Raw genomic sequence first — 18178 nt, 5'->3', positions numbered from 1 at the left:
AAGTGTGACTATAAAGACAAGAGTACTGATTCTGTGGTTTGGAGCTGCAAGAGCTGTTTGAAAAGTTCACTGCCATTTGTAACCACATCTCTTTGACCACACAGACTGCCCAACATATTTATAATAGATCATGAAAGTGTTAATAGCGAAATTTTCTAATTCAAATAGCAAGAATATAATACAAACTCATCAAGTGTTTATTATGGTACCATTTTCAAGAATGGAAAAAATAAAACTGTTATCAACTCCCAGTGCTTCTTTATTTTTGAGGAATTAAAATTTAACATTAACTCAAATGGGTATAATTAGGTATGGTAAAGTGCTAGCACAAGAAAATCTCTTTTATTACTTGGCAAGGCATGGCAATGCCTGTCTTCCACATAATATTTGAAAAAGCTTATTTCAATTTTATAAAATTTTCTACTGCTGCTATCACGTTAGGCCCCTCGAAGAGGCATCCAATTGTACTGGGTTCAATAACTTGGGAGGCCGCCATAACATTATGTACCTCAGCTCACTATTCAGCATAAGGTACAGCTGCCTTGAACCCTGGCCAGGCACTACTGTCAGAAGACTTCACAATAAAACTTTTTTCATGCTAACCTTAAATTTGTCTAACTACACAAACTCCAAGGACACTACTATGTATGAAGACCCAGTACATTTGCAGAAGTGCCTGGGAAGAGAAAGGAACAGTGTGTCTGGCATTTTGTTTCACAGAAAAGAACCCCTCAAGTACTGATAAATAACGAGAATTAAAAACAGCAACAAAACTGTAATCAGCCTATGGCCATAACGAACTCAAATGACTTGCTTCAACTTAACTCTGTATTAAAGCGTTCAACTGTTGCTTGCCAGTAGCCTGGTAGCACAATGAATATGGATAGCAACTATATAAACAAAATCTTGAAACACATATCAGCTAAATAAAATTTAAAAGATATTACAATAATTTATCTCTGCATACTGTGGCGGCTGCGTGTTGCTGTGATGCTAAAAGCTATGCCACCAGCACTTCAAATACCAGCAGGGTCACCCATGGTGGACAGGTTTCAGTAGAGCTTCCAGACCAGGACAGACTAGGAAGAAGGACCTGGCCACCCACTTTGGGGAAAAATGGCCATGAAAACCCTATGAATAGCAGTAGAACGTTGTCTGATATGGCGCACAAAGACCAGTCAGGGTTCCACTCTGCTGTGCACAGGGTCACTAGGTGTTGGAATCAACTCGATTGCACTAACAACAAACAGTAATTTACCACACACTTTATTCCAGATAATCCATTTGATATATTCCACACTTGCATTTTAACACAAAACCAAAAAATCTTCTATAAAACAAACAACTCCTCTTTAGCTGATGACCAACTTCCCCCATACCTTTCACTTTGAAAACAGCTAGCTGCACTTAGTTGAAGTCACTATATAAACGAAAACCCCCATAGTATTCCTCACTAACACAACATGTTCTGAGGCGACACCTTCTTGTGCGTATGATAGCAAACTTATTCTCTCAATATGCATGAAAATAACAAGTTAACAATGCTAGGGGCTTTACACACTTCATCTCTAAATCTCACAGCTCCAGGAGTTAAGCATTATCATCTCCATTTTATAGATGAAGAAACTGAACTGAGGCTCATAGAGGAGTCCCACAGCTAATGAGACACTGGAGAAGCCTCCTATCTTTTCATCAGCCCTTTCTGTACATAAAGCACATGAGATCTAAAAGCATCCATCACACAATTTATCAATTAACCATGAAGTTTTAGAAAATGCTATGCTGAGCGATGTATGCTATGGGTACTTTGCAGGGAACTGAGGGGACTTACCTTTCAGGGTTATGTGTTTCATTTTTTTTATTTTAACACACATTCAACTTCTTCCAGATCCTGAATCTATGGATCTATGTCACTTTGGCATCTAAGTGTATTAGTTATGGAATATGGAAGATCAATTAAACGAGTATAGTCTTCTCAGACACTGAAGAAATGGTCTTAATACCTAGTCAAAATTCAGGTATTTCTTCAGAACCCAAGTTTATTCTGGTGACAAGTAAGCCTCAGAAGTGGGCCTAGAATTTTACCTCTGATTACAGGCATGTCTACTACAAACTACAGAATCCATTATTTAAGGACATATTCAACCAGGCAAAAAAGTAAAGAGTGAAAAGATGAACACTCAACCAATATGAGAGGAAGAAGCACTCTCTCAACTACGGCCAAATACGCCAAATTTTTGTTAAACTGAGGTGTGTCCCATCACTCTAGTTATACTAGTATCATACTATATTAAATATTACATAGATCTTACTGTTTCAAATATTACAAATAGATGGGCTTCCAGTCTGACCTTAACCATCTTTACTGAAAAGTTCTTGTAATCAATGACACTTAAGCTAAAAGCAAAGAGTTTCTGCAGAGTTACAATTAGGCAAACTATAACCTTGGAGAGAGATATATATATTTTTTTCCCACTGGAAAATCTTATTAGAAAAATCATCTGCTATTTACTAGGCCTTAATATTTTAGGGATTTTGGGGGGCAGGCTAAGGCTCAACCATAAAATGTGTAAATCTGATCCCCAGGGTCTGTGGCACTGACAGTCATTCAACTTTCTTTTTACTATCCCCATGGTGCTTTTTCTGGTACCAAAAGCAAATGTACCTACACTTCACCGACCGGTCGGAATGCCTTATTTCCTTTCTAAAAATTCTGCCGGTGCGAGGCCGGGGGCCGCGGCCGCAGGGTGGGCCGGGGAGCGCGGGGCACCGGCGCCAGCCCCTCGAGAGCGCAGAGCCACGCACGGCACCCGCTCCTGGCAGGCCTGCTGTGGCTGGTTCCCCAGTCCCTGGGGCTGCAAGGGCAGCAGCAGCAGCCATGGCAGGGACTCGGGAACCTTTCCCCTGCCTCCTTCGCTAGGCCTCGAGGGGTTTGCTTTTCACATGGTCCCCGAGTGGGGGCGGTGGGCACAAGGTAGTGGATGCAGCTGCAGCCGCAGCGGCGGGCCAGGCGAGCCGGGCTCCCTCGGAACCCGACCTCCTGGCGAGCCGGTAGCAGTAGCACCTCGACGGGGCCCTGGCTGGAGCGCCGACGGCGCGGCGGGGAAGGCCACCTTCTCCCACACCACGTCTCTCCCTTGCCTGCCTGCTTCTCCGTTAGCGCTACCGGTTGGCGGGCGGGGGAGGGGAGCGAGGCGCGTTATTCCCGGGGAGCTGGAAGGGGGAGGGAAGGGCATCTCTTACCCGCGTTACTGAGGAGGAGGAGGCGGTTGGAGCGGGGCGCGGCGGGGCGTCGGCGGGGCTGGGTGGGCGCAACTAAGAGTCTTACGAAAAGGAATTAACCCCATCACCAGCCCGGACACCGGCTCCAGCGGCAGCCGCGGCTGGCAGAAGCCCGCCCCTTCCCATCACGCACTAGCCCCGCCTCTTCGTTCTCTTTGAGGGCCAGTCGACAAATCATAGGTTGTACATCTTCTGAGTGACAAGGGGATCATCCAATCAGACCTGAACAAACTGCCTTCGCTCCACCCCTTTATATCCTCCCGGGCCGCGGGAGAGCAGTGCCAAGTCTTCCTCCACCCTCAAGGGAAAAAGAGCCAATCGGTGGTAAGTAACCGCCCTTGAAGGACGTAAAGGAGAACCAATGGTAAAACCAAGAGGACAGCCATTTTGCCCACTTGTAAAAGAGCCACCTTTTCCCACGAGTTGGAGCCTAAGGTGGGGGAGTTCTGGCAGTTTTTACTGACCTGGAGATATTGGAAAGAACCATATTTCTTCAAAGAGTATTTATAGTGCTTTATAGGAGTAAAAAAAAAATTTTATCCTCCATGTGGAGGGAAATGAGGAATGCTGCTTAAGGGCTTGGCCCCTCCTCTTGGCGGTAACGGGTTCTAAGCCGAACACCTGGTTTCCTCAGCCTCGGTGAAGGAAGGCGGGGTGACTGCCCTTTTGGGCTCGGCGCTGACTACAGTTCCCAATGTGCTTTGCTCTCGCTCCTATCCTTTCCTCCGGTTATTTCCCGCGAGGCCTGACGGAAATTGTAGTTCTTGGGAGGTACCCATGCTGCCTCGTTGGCCAATGAAAAGGGACAAACTTTTGAATGATTTGGAGTTTAAGGCGGGGAACTAGTTGCTGCAAGGCTGTGGTGAATTCTATTCGCCGCGCAGCAGGAGAGAGAAGGGATAGAAAGGTAGTCAGAAGAATTTTCTCCGAACACCGTAGGGGTTTTAGATTCCTGGTATTTGAACTCTCTTACTTTCAGTTTGGCCCTTTGAAGTCACTTCCGCTTTGGGGCGGACGCACGCCAAACCTGTGGCGGGAGTTGGAGATTCTGCAGCAAATACACCAGGTGTGGCCGTCTGGGAGTGGCGTGGCGGGCGAGTCGGTAGTTTCTTTCTTGAGAGATAGGAACTTGAACGGAATTTAATTGCATTTTAAGCAAGAGTGGGGGAAATGGGATGGGGTACTTTTCAAGTCCGTAACGCCCTTCTCCGCCCCCTAGACTGCAGTCCCAGAGTCCCGTTTTTCTTGTCTTTTGAGTTGCTCACTCTTTGATTGCACCCATACATTTATGCCTGTAATGCCTTTACCCGCTGTGCCTGCAGCATGGCTTCACGTCGTCAGTTTAACTAAAAAGAACGGGCTCAGAAGTTTGGACCTAACTCCTCCCACTCTTACAAACAGTTCTAAAGGCTGCTTTGAAGGAGGAAAGCTCCGGAAGGAGGAAAGCTCAGAATTGATACTGAAGAGTGATCCCATTACCATTCTTGTTCTGAGTAAAGCGTAGATCAAACCGACAGGATGCCAACTATAATACACTGATAAATAAAGACATCATTATAAAGACTTGGGAGCTCATAGCCTAATAAGCTTAGCCATTAGGCCGTAGTTTATGCCTCATTGGGATGCAAAATTGGCTGTATATATGCTGTTGGACGTTCCCTCTGAGGTACCTTGGGAAATTCCTTGAGTAAAGGAGATGCAGAAGGAATTATCAGGAAAGGCCTTCCTCCCCAAGCATGGTGACTTTCATTCTTAAACTCTTTCCCCGATTTTGACTGAGATTTTCTCAGATAAATTCTAACTCAGTTTTCCCCGTGGTTTCACTGAGACTTTTCTTAGAAATCAGCTTGTAAATATTTATCGAGCATTTACACTGTATTAGGTACTCTACTAGACTTTGGGGTTGGAGCACTGCCAAAAAAGACAGACTCTTTGTCCGAAGGTAGTGAAGGAAGACAGGCTAAATCAAATTAATGGTAATGTTGTACGTTCTTTTAATCTCTCTTTAGGTCGTCTTCATTAGTCATGTTTTGTGCGTTTATTTGGACTCCTCTTTCCATTCTACCTGTGGATTAAAATAAGCATATTTTCTCTTTTTTTATTTTTATTTTTTTACTGAAGCACTAATAAGTCTGTGTCCAACACTCATGAATGGTGTTTATGCATCAACTAGATGATAAATTTTATACTGTAATCCTAAATACAGCAATATAACCATACCTTTCAGCCAAACAGTGTCGTGGGTTCACCAGGCAAAGTACTGTGTCTTACTTTTTAATGCAGTTTGGATCTTCAGTATAATTTAGTGGTACAGTCTTCTGTAGATGGTTGGCTTTTTTTGGTCGTAAGCTCTTCCAGTGTAAATCAAGTCAATGAATAGTACTGATGGCCATCATTTTATTGAGTCTTTCCCCTGAGCCAGGAATAACGTGAAGTGTTTTAAGTGTGTTTATTTTCCCTGCAACAGTCTGCAAGTATTGTGACCTGACCTTTTATGGTTGAAGAAATTGGAGCTCAATGAAGTTAAATAAGACGTTAAGGCCCTGATCAGTAAATTTTGGAAATGAGATTCATATTCAGGTGTGCCTGATTCCTGAGCTCTTAACCACTGCTCATCCTGCCTCTTAAAAATTTATTAGTTCCCCAGTATGTGCCAGACACATAGCAGAGAGAAACGTAAAATTCTATCCCAGAATTCTAGAATGAATGATGGCAGTCACTTTTTCTTTTGAGCCATCCTTTGCCGTGGACATAGTACATACTCATTGCATTTAAACACACAGGAAGATATATATATTTAAAAAAGTAAAGGTCATCTCTAATTCTGTTACCCAGAAATACCACCTTTAAATTTTGGTGAATATCCTTGCAGATACCTCTCTCTTATAGGTACAGAGTATGTATGAATGCTATCATACAACTGTACTCTTTAGTAAACTTTTTTTAACTCAACAATAGGCTGTGTATGACCGAATGAATGTCAGTATTATTGTTTTTGATGGCTATCTGGTATTTCATTGTATATCTCTAAAATAACCAATTCCTAGCTGATGGATATTTACATTATTTTCAATTAACTTTTTTTTTAATTGTGGTAAAAACCAGAATTTATCATCTTAACGATTTTTAAGTGTACCCTGGTAGTAAGTATATGCACCTTGTCATGCAACAAATCTCTGGAACTTTTTCATATTGCAAAACTGAAACTGTACTCATTGACAACTCCTTTTCCCCTTCCCACAGCCCCTGACAACCACCATTCTGCTTTATGTTTCTAAGAGTTTGGCTACTTTAGAGATGTCATATAAGTGGAATCAAGCAGTATTTGCCCTTCTGTGACTGGCTTATTTTACTTAGCATAATATCCTCAAGTTTCGTCCGTATTGTAGCATATGACAAGATTTCCTTCTTTTTTAAGGCTGAACAATATTCCATAGTATGTATGTACCACATTTTATTTATCCCTTCTTTCATTGATGGACCTTTAGGTTGTTTTCACCTCTTGGCTGTTGTGAATAGTGCTGCAATGGACATGGGTGTGCAAATATCACTTCAAGATCCTGTTTTCATTTCTTTTGGATATATACCCAGAAATGAGATTGCTGGATCAGTTATTAACTTTTAAAAACAATGCTGTCATGCACAGTGTCTTTGTATGCTTGCCTGATTATCCGTTGAACCTAACTTTTTAGAAATAGAATTATTTAGCCACAAATACTTTGTAATTCCTAAACTGCCTTTCAGAAAGGTTGTACCCATTTTCTTTCCCACTAACAGTGTTTGAGAGCTCCCATTTCCCATCTTTTAATCTATCTAATCTGACTGTAAAAACTGATCCCTCATTAATTTAGTTTGCATCTAATTGAATTCTGTTGATGTTGAGCATCTTTTGTATGTATATTGTCCATTGTTGTTTAATCTCTTTCCAGTTGCCTATTGTTATCTATTATTGTTTCTTAATAATTTTAAAGAAATTATTGCTTAGGTTATTAACTCTTTGCCACATGGTTTGCAAGCCTTTACTCCCATTTTGAAATTTGTCTTTTTAACTTTTTAATGCTGTTTTTAGCTTAAATTATTTTACTGGGAGAAATCAAGAATGAACCTAGGTTGCTGGTTTGAGTAACTTGCATGGTTGTACTATTCCTGAAGGATTGGGCAGGGAACTAACAGGTTTGGTGGAGAAATCAAGATTTTGGTTTTGGACATTTAGGCTAGAAACATCTATGAGATATCCAAAATGTCAGCTGGGTAATTAGATTATAGGAGTCTGAAGCTAAGAGATTATAAATTGTATTACCTGGAGTATTTGTGGTAGCTTTTTAAAAGATTGTCCCAGCTTCCACATCTCTTCTTCCAAATTTGGCAGGGTAATCTTTGTAAAATAGCAGCCTAATAAGGCTCTCAATTTCTTACAGAATGAAGTCCAAGCTCTCTTAGCATGACATGTGAGAACCTCTGTGGCCTGACCTGTTTTTACTTCTTTATCATTTGTCACAAGCATCATATTTCTTAGCTATACTAAACTGCTTAGGATTTTCTGAAACTTGTGTTCTTGCAAATATGCCTTCTCTTTCTGTACAATGTCATTATCTTGATTCTCTATCTGCAAACTCCATTCCTCCTTCAAGTTTCAACTTAAAAGTTAAATCAAATATTTATGTAAGTTCTACTATATACCAAGCATTTTTTCTCCTAAGTGAAGCCTTTGATTGCTTGCTACCTTACAGAGTCAACATTCCCACTTACATATGGTATTCTTACCTCTACTTCTTTCATAGCGTTCATTGCATCATCTTGCAGTTATTTGTTTAATGTCTTATTTCTGTCCTAGATTGGGCTGGGAGGTGAGGCTGCAATGGCACAAATTCATCTTTGTGTACTTGGTACCTCTGCAATGCCTGGTGCATAATAGGCACTCAATAAGTATTTGTTGAATGCGTGATTTTAAGAGGCAGTGTTGCATAATGGCAAAAATTCAGACTTATAAGTTAGACCAATCTGAATTCCAGGCTTAATAGCACCTGTTGCTAACTGGTGATAAATTATTTAACATCTCTGAACCTTAATTTTCTTTTCCTTAACATGATGATAATATTATTTATCTTTGTGAGTTGTAGTGAGACTGACAGGAGATTTTCTAAAATTTCCTGGTGTAGTACCTCACAGAAAGAGGTCACTCAATCAGTGGGAGTTATTTTATCATTATTCTGAAAACAGTTCCCTGTAGAATGAAAGATTCTAGTGTACTTGATTTTAAAGCACTTAGATATTAGATATGGCAGTTTTTAAGCCCCATAAGTGATTTAAAAAATATTATATAATTCTATAATTTATTGAAATTGATCTTTTATCATTTTAGAATATTCAATTTTACTGACAAAAATGTGATTTCAATTTATTAAATTTAGTTTATAGCTTACTGACAATTTAGAAATATAGCTATATCAGATATAAACATATAAATAGAATGTACACTGTTATGTAAGCATGGAGTGTGTTAAAGTATGAAATAGGTACATCCCAAGTCCTGATGAAATCTGAAGAGTTTCTATAATTGAGTACTGTATGACTTGGTGTATAATCACTTTGAAAATGTTTGAGTAGATAGTGGACATCTTCATTGACTCCCTTTTCAAACTCATAATCACAAACTGGCTTTCTTTTTTTTGGGGTGAGTCTGTGGTTTCTGGAATCCATGTACTTTAAAGCAGAGGCGTCTGATAGACCTCCACATTCACCACTTGTAGGAACTGGCCGTTTATTCAAGCCAAATTTGTATTTCCAAGATGGAGCTTGAAACTACTTACATTATCAGGCAGTTACTTCCGTACTTACTTAACTGGGGAAATGCATTTACTGAGGTTCTTAGCTTCTAGTCCTCTCCCTTTACGTCTGTCCACCTGTCTCCTATTATCAGTGGATGAGAGGAGGAGTAATCAACTCTTTTATCATAGCTCACCCAAGATTTGTTTCAGATATTTCATTTTCACAACATTTACTGGTTGTTCCTATGTAGTCAAATGGCCATGGTAATTAGAACTGTTTCCACTGACAATTTTTGACTAGGATGAATTTATAAAATTTCGTTATCTAGATTAACTGAATTTGTTTTTAAATTGAACAGAAGATTTGCTTGATGCTATGTATTAGGAAGAATTTTCCATATGTAGGCCTCTTTTCTATCTTAGAACTTTTTAGGGTATTCTAATGCCCTAATATCAAGCCCTACTCCATGTTTAATAAACTATCTCCCTCTAATCTTAATCACTGCAAACTATCCCCATTTTCCCTGCTGTAACTTGAACTTAGCTTACTGTCTTTCTATCTATCTAGAGTGACTTCTGCGTTTGAATGTATAGCCCAGCTGGCACAACATGTTAGTTTCTGAGTTCTTGGATTGTGTGTCTCCTGTGAACTTTATTTCCACACTAGTTGAGCCATGCACTCCTATGGTCCCACCTTATACTTTCTCATCTCTATGAACTATTTTACCTCTAGATTTTCTAATCATGGTCTCCCTGTCCTTAGAAGCTTTAATATAACAAATAATATTGAGTGCTTAGTGCCAGGCACTGCTCTAGGTGCATGGAATACACCAGGAAACAAAACAGACAAAAATCTCTGCCCTTATGGAGCTTACACCCTAGTGGGGGCAAGACAGACAATAAACAAAAACCATAATAACTAAATTATAGTGTTATACAAGGTGATAAGTACTATCAAGAAGGAAAAAGTAGTGCATGGAAGAGATAATAGGGAGTTGCAATTTTTTTGTTTTTAAAATTTTTAACTTTTATTCTGAATTAATATAAGACTTACAGAAAGTCACAAGAATAGTGGAAAGAGCTCCCATGTGCCCTTGACCCAGATCACATGTTGTTAACATTTCGCCACATTTACTTTAAAATTCTCTCTCTCAAAAATATGTAACACTTCGTGAATTTGTGTCCCATCCTTGTGCAGGGGCCATGCTAATTGTCTCTATCATTCCAATTTTAGTATATGTGCTGCTGAAGCAAGCAGGAAAGTTGCAATTTTAAATAAGGTAGTCAAGTTAAGTTTTCATTGAGAAATTGACATTTCAGAAAAGACTCTTGAAGGAAACAAGGGAAGTAACCATGTACATATCTGGAGGAGGAGTGGTATGGGCATTTGGACCAGCTAGTGCAAGGTCCAAAGCAGGAACTTGTAAAGACTTCAGTGTGACAGAGAGGAAAAAGGGAGGTGGAGACGTAAGAGGACAAAGTAAGGAGGAAAGGGACAGATTGTAGAAGGGCTTATAAACCACTGACAGAGCTTTTATCTGAGTAGAATAGGGAGCCGCTGAGGAGTTCTGAGAACTGATATGATCAGACTTCCTTTTTCAAAGTCTCTTTCTGACTGCTGTATTGAGAGGAGAATGTAGAGAAAGAAGCAGAAGCTGGGGTATCAGATGCTTGCAGGAATTCAGACTAGAGATGACAGAGGCTCACATCTGCAGAGCAGATTTGGAAGTGCTGGGAAAAGGTGGGATTCTGGGTATATTTTCAACGTAGAACCAACAGGAATTGCTGATGGATTGGATGTGTGCAATAAGACAGAGGTGTCAAGGAATTGGTATGAGCAACTGTAAGGATGAGACAGGGATGACTGAATGGAATACGGTTTGAGAGAAAGAGCTAGAGTTAAGTGTTGGTCATGTTAAGTTTGAGATGGGCATTAGACTGCTACGTAGAGATGTCTGGTTAGATATACAAATCTGAAGTTCATGACAGGTCTGATCTCCATATATAAACGTGGGCATCATTGGCATAGAGGTAATATTTAAAGCCATGAGACTAATGTGATCTCTAAAGGATAGAGCAAAGGATGCTAAGAACTGAGCCCTGGTACACTCTAACCTTAAGAGGATAGGGAGATGAGGAAGAACCAACAGAAGTTTAGACTGAGAAGGAATGACCAGTGATGTAAGATAAAAACCATGAGGATGTGGTATTCTAGAATCTAAGTGAATAAAGTGATTCAATGAGGAGTGAATGAGTTACTGATAGGTCCACTAGGATGAAGACTGAGAATTCTTTCTTGCTCTTTTCCTTTTCCTTCCAATTCAGGGCCTTTATATACACTTCTCATCTGGTTATTGTCTGTTTTTTCTTCAGATCTCTTAGGAAGCCTTCCAACCCCCCAAATCCGAAAACTGAGTCCCTCCTCTATGCTTTCTTAACACCTAGTACTTTCTTTATAGTATTTCTTCAAAACTGCGTCTCTTTCTTTATTATTACATATCCAGAGCCTAGAGTGATGTCTGCTCTGTGTAAACAACCAAATATATTTTTGTTGAATGAGTGAAAGAATGAAATTCAGATATGGAATTCATTAGATGATTATTTTTTAACTGTAATTCTTTACAGAGCAAATATTTTGACTATTTAAAATAGATATTTTCACTGAGATTTAGCCCTGTGAGCATTCCTGTGTTGAAAAGGGAGCGAAGACCCAGATATATGTCTTACGGCTGCCTCTAGCTACACTATATTGGAGCTTTATCTTTTTGGATCTCATTATCCCAATCTTTCAGATTCATTGGTATTTGTTAAGCCAGATTTTGTGTTTTTTCACTTTTTAAAAATTAATATTTAAAGTATTTTTAAATTACCATTTTGAGATCATTGTAAATTCATATGCCATTGTGAGAAATAGTGCAAATAGTGTACTCTTTACCCTCCTGTAAAACTATAGTACAACATTACAACCAGGATATTGACACAATCAAGATAGAGAATATTTCCATCTCACAGGGATCCCTCATGTAGCTTCTTTATAGCCACAACTTCTATCCTTCCCTTCCTTAACCCTGGCAATACTAATCTCTTCTCCATTTCTATAATTGTGTCATTTTGTGAATGTTATATAAATGGAATCAAGCAATGTGTAACCTTTTGAAATTGACTTTTTTCACTCAGCATAATTCTCTGGAGATTCATCAAGATTGTTGTGTGTTTCATTTATGCCTTTTTGTTATTAAGTAGTATGCCATGATATGGATGTACCACAGTTTGTTTAACCATTCAACCGTTGGAGAGTATCTGGGTTGTTTCCAGTTTTTGGCTATTATGAATAAAACTGCTGTAAAAATTCATGTATAAGTTTTTGTGTGGACATAAGTTTTTATTTCTCTAGGATAAATGCCCAGGAGTACAATTGCTGGGTCATATGGTAGTTGCGTATTTAGTTATTTAAGAAATTGTCAAACTGTTTTTCTGAGTGACTGTGTGTATAGTCCATCTTCCTAGGAACATACGTCAAGCCAAGATTTGTTTGATTTTTGTTTGTGTTTTAAATCTTTGGATGAAGCTTTACTTCTTTTTAGGCTTTGTAGCAATACAGACTTGCAACTGAATCCTGGCTTTCTCAGCCCACTGTGTCATAGTTTCCTCATTAGTGAACAAGAATACAGTGCTTGTTTCATAGGGTTTTTAGGAGGATTAAATGAGATAGCATATGTCCATGTTCTTAACATGTAATAGACACTGTTATATGATAGGCCCTCCAGAAATATCAGTTCTTTCTCCACCTTCAGAACTAAGAACTGGGCCTATTTTTCTGGTGTTCACATTGTTTCACCTTCACGTGACATCATCTCCAGAGTCTGTTTATATTGTAATCACTTCCAGTCTCTTCACACGGTTACCACTTCTTTGTTTTAGATCTTCTTTAATTTTTTTCAAAACTCTTTCATGGTTTTCTATATACAAGTCTTGTACATCTTTGTATTAGATTTCTGAAATTTGAATTTTTTTTGATACTCTTGAGAATGGTATCAATTTTAAAATTTTATTTTCTGAGTTTTGCCTATATAAGAGGAACACGATTATGTATATTGATCATGTGTTCATCAACCTTACTAAATTAACTTATAAATCTACTAGTTATCTATAGATTATTTTTATTCTGTGTACACAATCCTGTTGTGTCATTTAACTAAAATTTGATTTTTTTTTTTCTTTTCTTGCTTTCTCCTTTTCCTTTTGCCTTATTCAGTTGATCTGATTCCACAGTTAAATAAAATTGGACATAGTAGGCATGTTTGTGTTTTCTGATCTTGCAGGGAAAGCTTTCACCATTTTACCTTAAGTATGATGTTTGCTGAAGGTTTTTGGTAAAAATCTTTCATCACATTAAGGAAATTCTCTCCTGTTTTTCCTGTGTCAGGGAGCTTTTGCTCTGAATGGATTTTTAATTTTATCAGATGCCCCCCCGCCCCAACTGAGACGACCATACAAAGTTTCTTCTTTGCTTTCTTATTGTTGAGAATTACACTGGTTGAGTTTTTTTTCACAATACATTTTTTAGCAGCTTGATTGAGATTTAATTCACATACCAGAAAATTCACTCATTTTACAAATCTGTGGGTTTTAATATGTTCACAGAGTTGTGGAACCATCATCACAATCTAATTTTAGCACATTTTCTTCACTCTAAATAGAAAACCAGTACTCATTAGCAGTTGCTCTCTATTCTCCCCCTACCCTCCCCTGCCAGCCCTAGGGAGCCACCACTCATTTACTTTTTGTTTCTATGCATTTGCCTAGTCTAGACCTCATATAAATGGGATCACACAGTGTATGGTCTTTGTGAGAGGCTTCTGTCAGCATAATGTTTTCAAGGTTCTTCCATGTTGTAGCATGTATCAGTATTTCATTCGTTTTTATTGTCAAATAATACTCCATTGTATGGATATACCACATTTTCTTTATTGGTTCATCAGTTGATGGACATTTGAGTTGTTCCTACTTTTCAACTATTATGCTGCTGTGAAATTTAGATGCAAACTTTTGTTTGTTTTCATTTCTCTTGGGTATGCACCTAGGAGTAGAATTTCCAGGTCTTATTATAATTGCTTTTCTTTTTCTTTTTCTTTTTTTTTAAGATTGGCACCTGGGCTAACAACTGTTGCCAATATTTTTTTCTCAGCTTTATCTCCCCAACCCCCCCCCCCCCCCCCCCCCCAGTACACAGCTGTATATGTTAGTTGCACGTCCTTCTAGTTGTGGGATGTGGGATGCCGCATCAATGTGGCCTGACGAGTGGTGCCATGTCCGTGCCCAGGATCCGAACCCTGGGCCACCGCAGCAGAGCGTGTGAACTTAACCACTCGGGTACATAGCCGGCCCCTATATTTGCTTTTAACATTTTGATGAACTGCCAAACTGTTTTCCATAGCAGCTACACTTTTATACATTTCCACAAGCAATGTTTGAGGGTTCTAATTTCTCCACACTTTCACTAACACTTTTTCTTACTTGTTTTTGTTTGTTTGTTTTTTGCTGAGGAAGATTTGCCCTAAGCTAACATCTGTTGCCAATCTTCCTCTTTTTACTTGAGGAAGATTGTTGCTGAGCTAACATCTATACCAGTCTTCCTTTATTTCATATGTGGGTCAGTGCCACAGCATGGCTGCCAATGAGTGGTGTAGGTCCATGCCCAGGAACCAAACCTGGGCTGCTGACGCAGAGCATGCCAAACTTAACCACTAGGCCATGGGGCTGGCCCCTATTATCTGTCTTTTTGATTTTAGCCATCCTACTGGGTATGAAGTGGTATTTCATTGAAGTTTTGATTTTCACTTCCCTTATTACTAATGATGTTGAACCTCTTTTTGTATGCTTTTTGGCCATTTATATATCTTTGGAGAAATGTCTATTCAGATTTTTGCCCATTTTTAAATTGGGTTGTCTTTTTATTGTTGATTTGTAATTGTTCTTTATATATTCTAGATACTAGTCTCTTGTCAGATATAATTTGCAAATATTTTTCCCCTTTTATGGATTGTCTTCATTTTTTTCCCACATATTTCTTAATTGTTTATTTATCAAGAGAAACTATTCTTTAGCCCAAATATTTGTGTTTCATAGATCAGGAATATAGGTCAATGAGTGACAAACTTCCATGGATCTCAATCCAAAGAAATTCTTTACATTCCAAACATCACTTTGCACTCTGAAAGATACCAGCCTCCCTCATCTCCTCAGAATCTTTCATGCAATCATAATTTCTGTAGAAACCTGCATATGCCTGCTTTCTTGGTTTAGCCACAGCAAAGTTACAGAAAGCTGCAACCCCCAGGGATACAGTGAATGCTCCAACAATATGAAATTGCAGACACTTGGCCAGAAGACCACACATTTGAGGTTCCATCAAAGTGCTGAAAGCTGTGATAGTTATTCTCCTCAACACCAGTGTCCTTCCTGACTCTGTCTTCACTTTCTTGATGGTATTATTTGCAGCACTGAAGTTTTTAATTTTGGTGAAATCTAATTTATTTTTTTCTTTTGTTGCTTTTATTTTTGGCAGTGTATCTAAGAAACCATTGCATAACCCAAGGTCATGTAGATTTTCTCTTATGCTTTAAGAGTTTTGTAGTTTTTACTCTTTCATTTTAGTTTTTGATCCATTTTGAGTTAATTTTTGTATATGGTATGAGTTAGGGGTCCAGCTTCATTCTTTATATGTAGATATCTAGTCCCAGCACTATTTCTTGAAAAGACTATTCTTTTCCTATTGAATTGTTTTGGCACCCTTGTCAAAAATCAACTGATCATAAATATAAGGGCTTATTTCTGTACTCTTAATTCTATTCCATTGATCTACCTTTCTATCATTATATTAGTACTACGTTGTCTTGGTTATGTAGCTTCATGCTAAGTTTTACAACTAGGAGGTATAAATCCTCCAACTTTGTTTTTTTCAAGATTGTTTTGGCTATTCTGGGTCCCTTGCATTTCCACCTGAATTTTAGGATCCACTTGTCATTGATTGAGCTTTAAAAGTTGAACCAGCCTTGCATTCCTCTAATAAGTCCATTTTAGCCTTGATAGCATAGCCTCTTAATTTATTGCTGTATTCGATTTGCTAATATTTTGTTTACCTATGAATATGAGAAAATGTCTTGTATATGTTTTTTTCTTGTAATGTGCTTGTGAGATCAAGTTTAGGTTGGCTTCATAGAATGAACTTGAAAAGAATATTCTTCTCATGGCACCAAATAGCTCAAGTTTGTTTATTGTGTTCTTCAGCTCTTCCATATCCTTATAGATCTTTAGTCTACTTGTATGATCAATTCCTGAGAAAGATGTATTAAAATCTCCATCTGTGGTTATAGATTTGGCCATTCTCCTTTGTTTCTGTCAAATTTTCCTTTTATTCTGTCTGTCTTCCCTTATATTTTTATATATTTTGAGACTGTTTATCTTTCTAGTATGGTAAACCTTTTATCATTATAAAATGTCCTTTTTTATTTCTAATAATGTTTCTTAGCCTTCAGTATATGCTGTCTTATGTTAATAAAGTTATACCAGCTATGTCTTGGTATGCATACTATGTCTTTTTACAATCTTTTACATTCAGTGTTTATGACTCTTTCTCTTTAAGATATGTATTTTTAAAGCAGCATGTAGATATTAATTTTTAAATCCAGTATTATAATATTTTTTTTGTTGGCAATTTTGGTCCATTTATATTTAATGTCTCTTCTGTTCATTAATTCTCTCTTTGTCTGTATCTATTCTATAAATCCCATCCAATAAATTCTTAATTAAAAAAATAAAAATAACAAAACTATCTCCTCAAAGTACATAATTTCCCTGATCAGCTGTTAGCTCATTATTTCCAAAATAAATCTCTTATTGGTATATTTTAACAATATCTGATTCTCCTCAGCACAATTCTCTTTACTTAAGAATGCATCGGTAAATTCCAATTGAATGTACCTTGTTCCCAATTGATTATAAAAGTACCTTCTTGATCTTAAAGACTGAAAATAAAAACTTTCCTTCGTTCTCTTCTGAAGTGTTGCTTTTCAAGAGAATTGCTTAGAAAATGAGTTCTGCTAGATTTTGCTTTCACTAGATTTCCCTAGATAGTAGTTGTGTTGATAATTTTAATAACATGATAATAAAAGTTGTGTATTGCTGTGTATTGCAGGGCTGGCCCCCTGCTGTTTCTATCTTAATAACCCCCCAACCTTACTAAAAGTAAACTGGTATGTATATATCAAATAAAAGCTTTTTTGCTAAATCTCTGAGCTAAATCATCTACCATTTTTATGATTAGAGATGTGCGTTTATCATAACTGTTAGCTTCTTAATAATTTAGAAAGAATATTAAGCCTGAGTCTTCTGTTATTAATGTAATATTGTTTACAACTGAGCTTTGCAGCAGATTAACCTATATGGCTGACCTACATGAGATGCTTTTTATTATAACATTATGATTTTTAGATTTTAGAAAGACAGTATAAATGGGAAAGGGCTTTTTAAAAATTACTTTGAGTATTAACTAAAACATTCATGTTGTATTAATTAGATTATACCACTATGTATTTTTAAGTTCTTTATGTATCCAAATATCTATTTGAATTGTGAGCCAGCTACACCATAATTTTAGTTTAGTTGAAATTTTTCTAAACATTTTCATACTATTTTAGACTTCTTTCATCTTCATATTTAAATAATTATTTATTATTTGTGACTCTGTTAAAATAAATTTTGTGTTAAGATGGCTTTAGTTTCATTGTTTATTTTTACAAATGGAATGCCTGAGTCAGTCCTTATAAAATCAATCATAGAAGTTGCAATGTGACCTCAGCTTAGCAGGGTTTCTTTTTTGGAGTGTTTGTTAAAATTTTTTGCAATGTGTAAAAAGCAAAGATAATAGACAGTAAAATGGTTTTTGTATATTTTTCTTAGCTTCTTGCCAATGTTCTAAGCTAAAATGTGTTACCCTTTATACCATTGACCCCAAGAAGTGCTTCTGGACCCCTGTTACTTGTAGAAAGTAGATATAGCTCTTTCTGCTACTGCTACCCTTGCCAGAATGTTTCACTAATCCCGACTCCTTTGAGTTTTGACTTTCT

General features: G+C 37.8%; 2 protein-coding genes and 1 pseudogene across 7 annotated transcripts in view; 1 reads left to right on the top strand and 2 right to left on the bottom strand.

Moving 5' to 3' along the window:
• R3HDM1 (R3H domain containing 1) overlaps positions 1–3391 on the bottom strand; it is a 180952-nt gene extending 177561 nt beyond the window's left edge. For all 6 annotated transcript variants that reach the window (XM_046659030.1, XM_046659032.1, XM_046659034.1 and 3 more), the window contains exon 1: positions 3244–3391. The gene's annotated coding sequence lies outside the window, so the exon portion shown is untranslated. The remainder of the gene's footprint in view (positions 1–3243) is intronic.
• Positions 3392–4209: 818 nt separating this feature from the next.
• The window catches only part of ZRANB3 (zinc finger RANBP2-type containing 3), a 215719-nt gene continuing 201750 nt past the window's right edge, over positions 4210–18178 (top strand). The window contains exon 1 of the mRNA XM_046657892.1: positions 4210–4348. The gene's annotated coding sequence lies outside the window, so the exon portion shown is untranslated. The remainder of the gene's footprint in view (positions 4349–18178) is intronic.
• On the bottom strand, positions 10204–10304 carry LOC124238774 (uncharacterized; annotated as a pseudogene).

This window comes from Equus quagga, chromosome 4 (genome assembly GCF_021613505.1).
Source record: "Equus quagga isolate Etosha38 chromosome 4, UCLA_HA_Equagga_1.0, whole genome shotgun sequence".
Taxonomy (NCBI): domain Eukaryota; kingdom Metazoa; phylum Chordata; class Mammalia; order Perissodactyla; family Equidae; genus Equus; species Equus quagga.
Note: the sequence above shows the minus strand (reverse complement) of the source record. Positions and strands in the feature narration are given on the sequence as shown.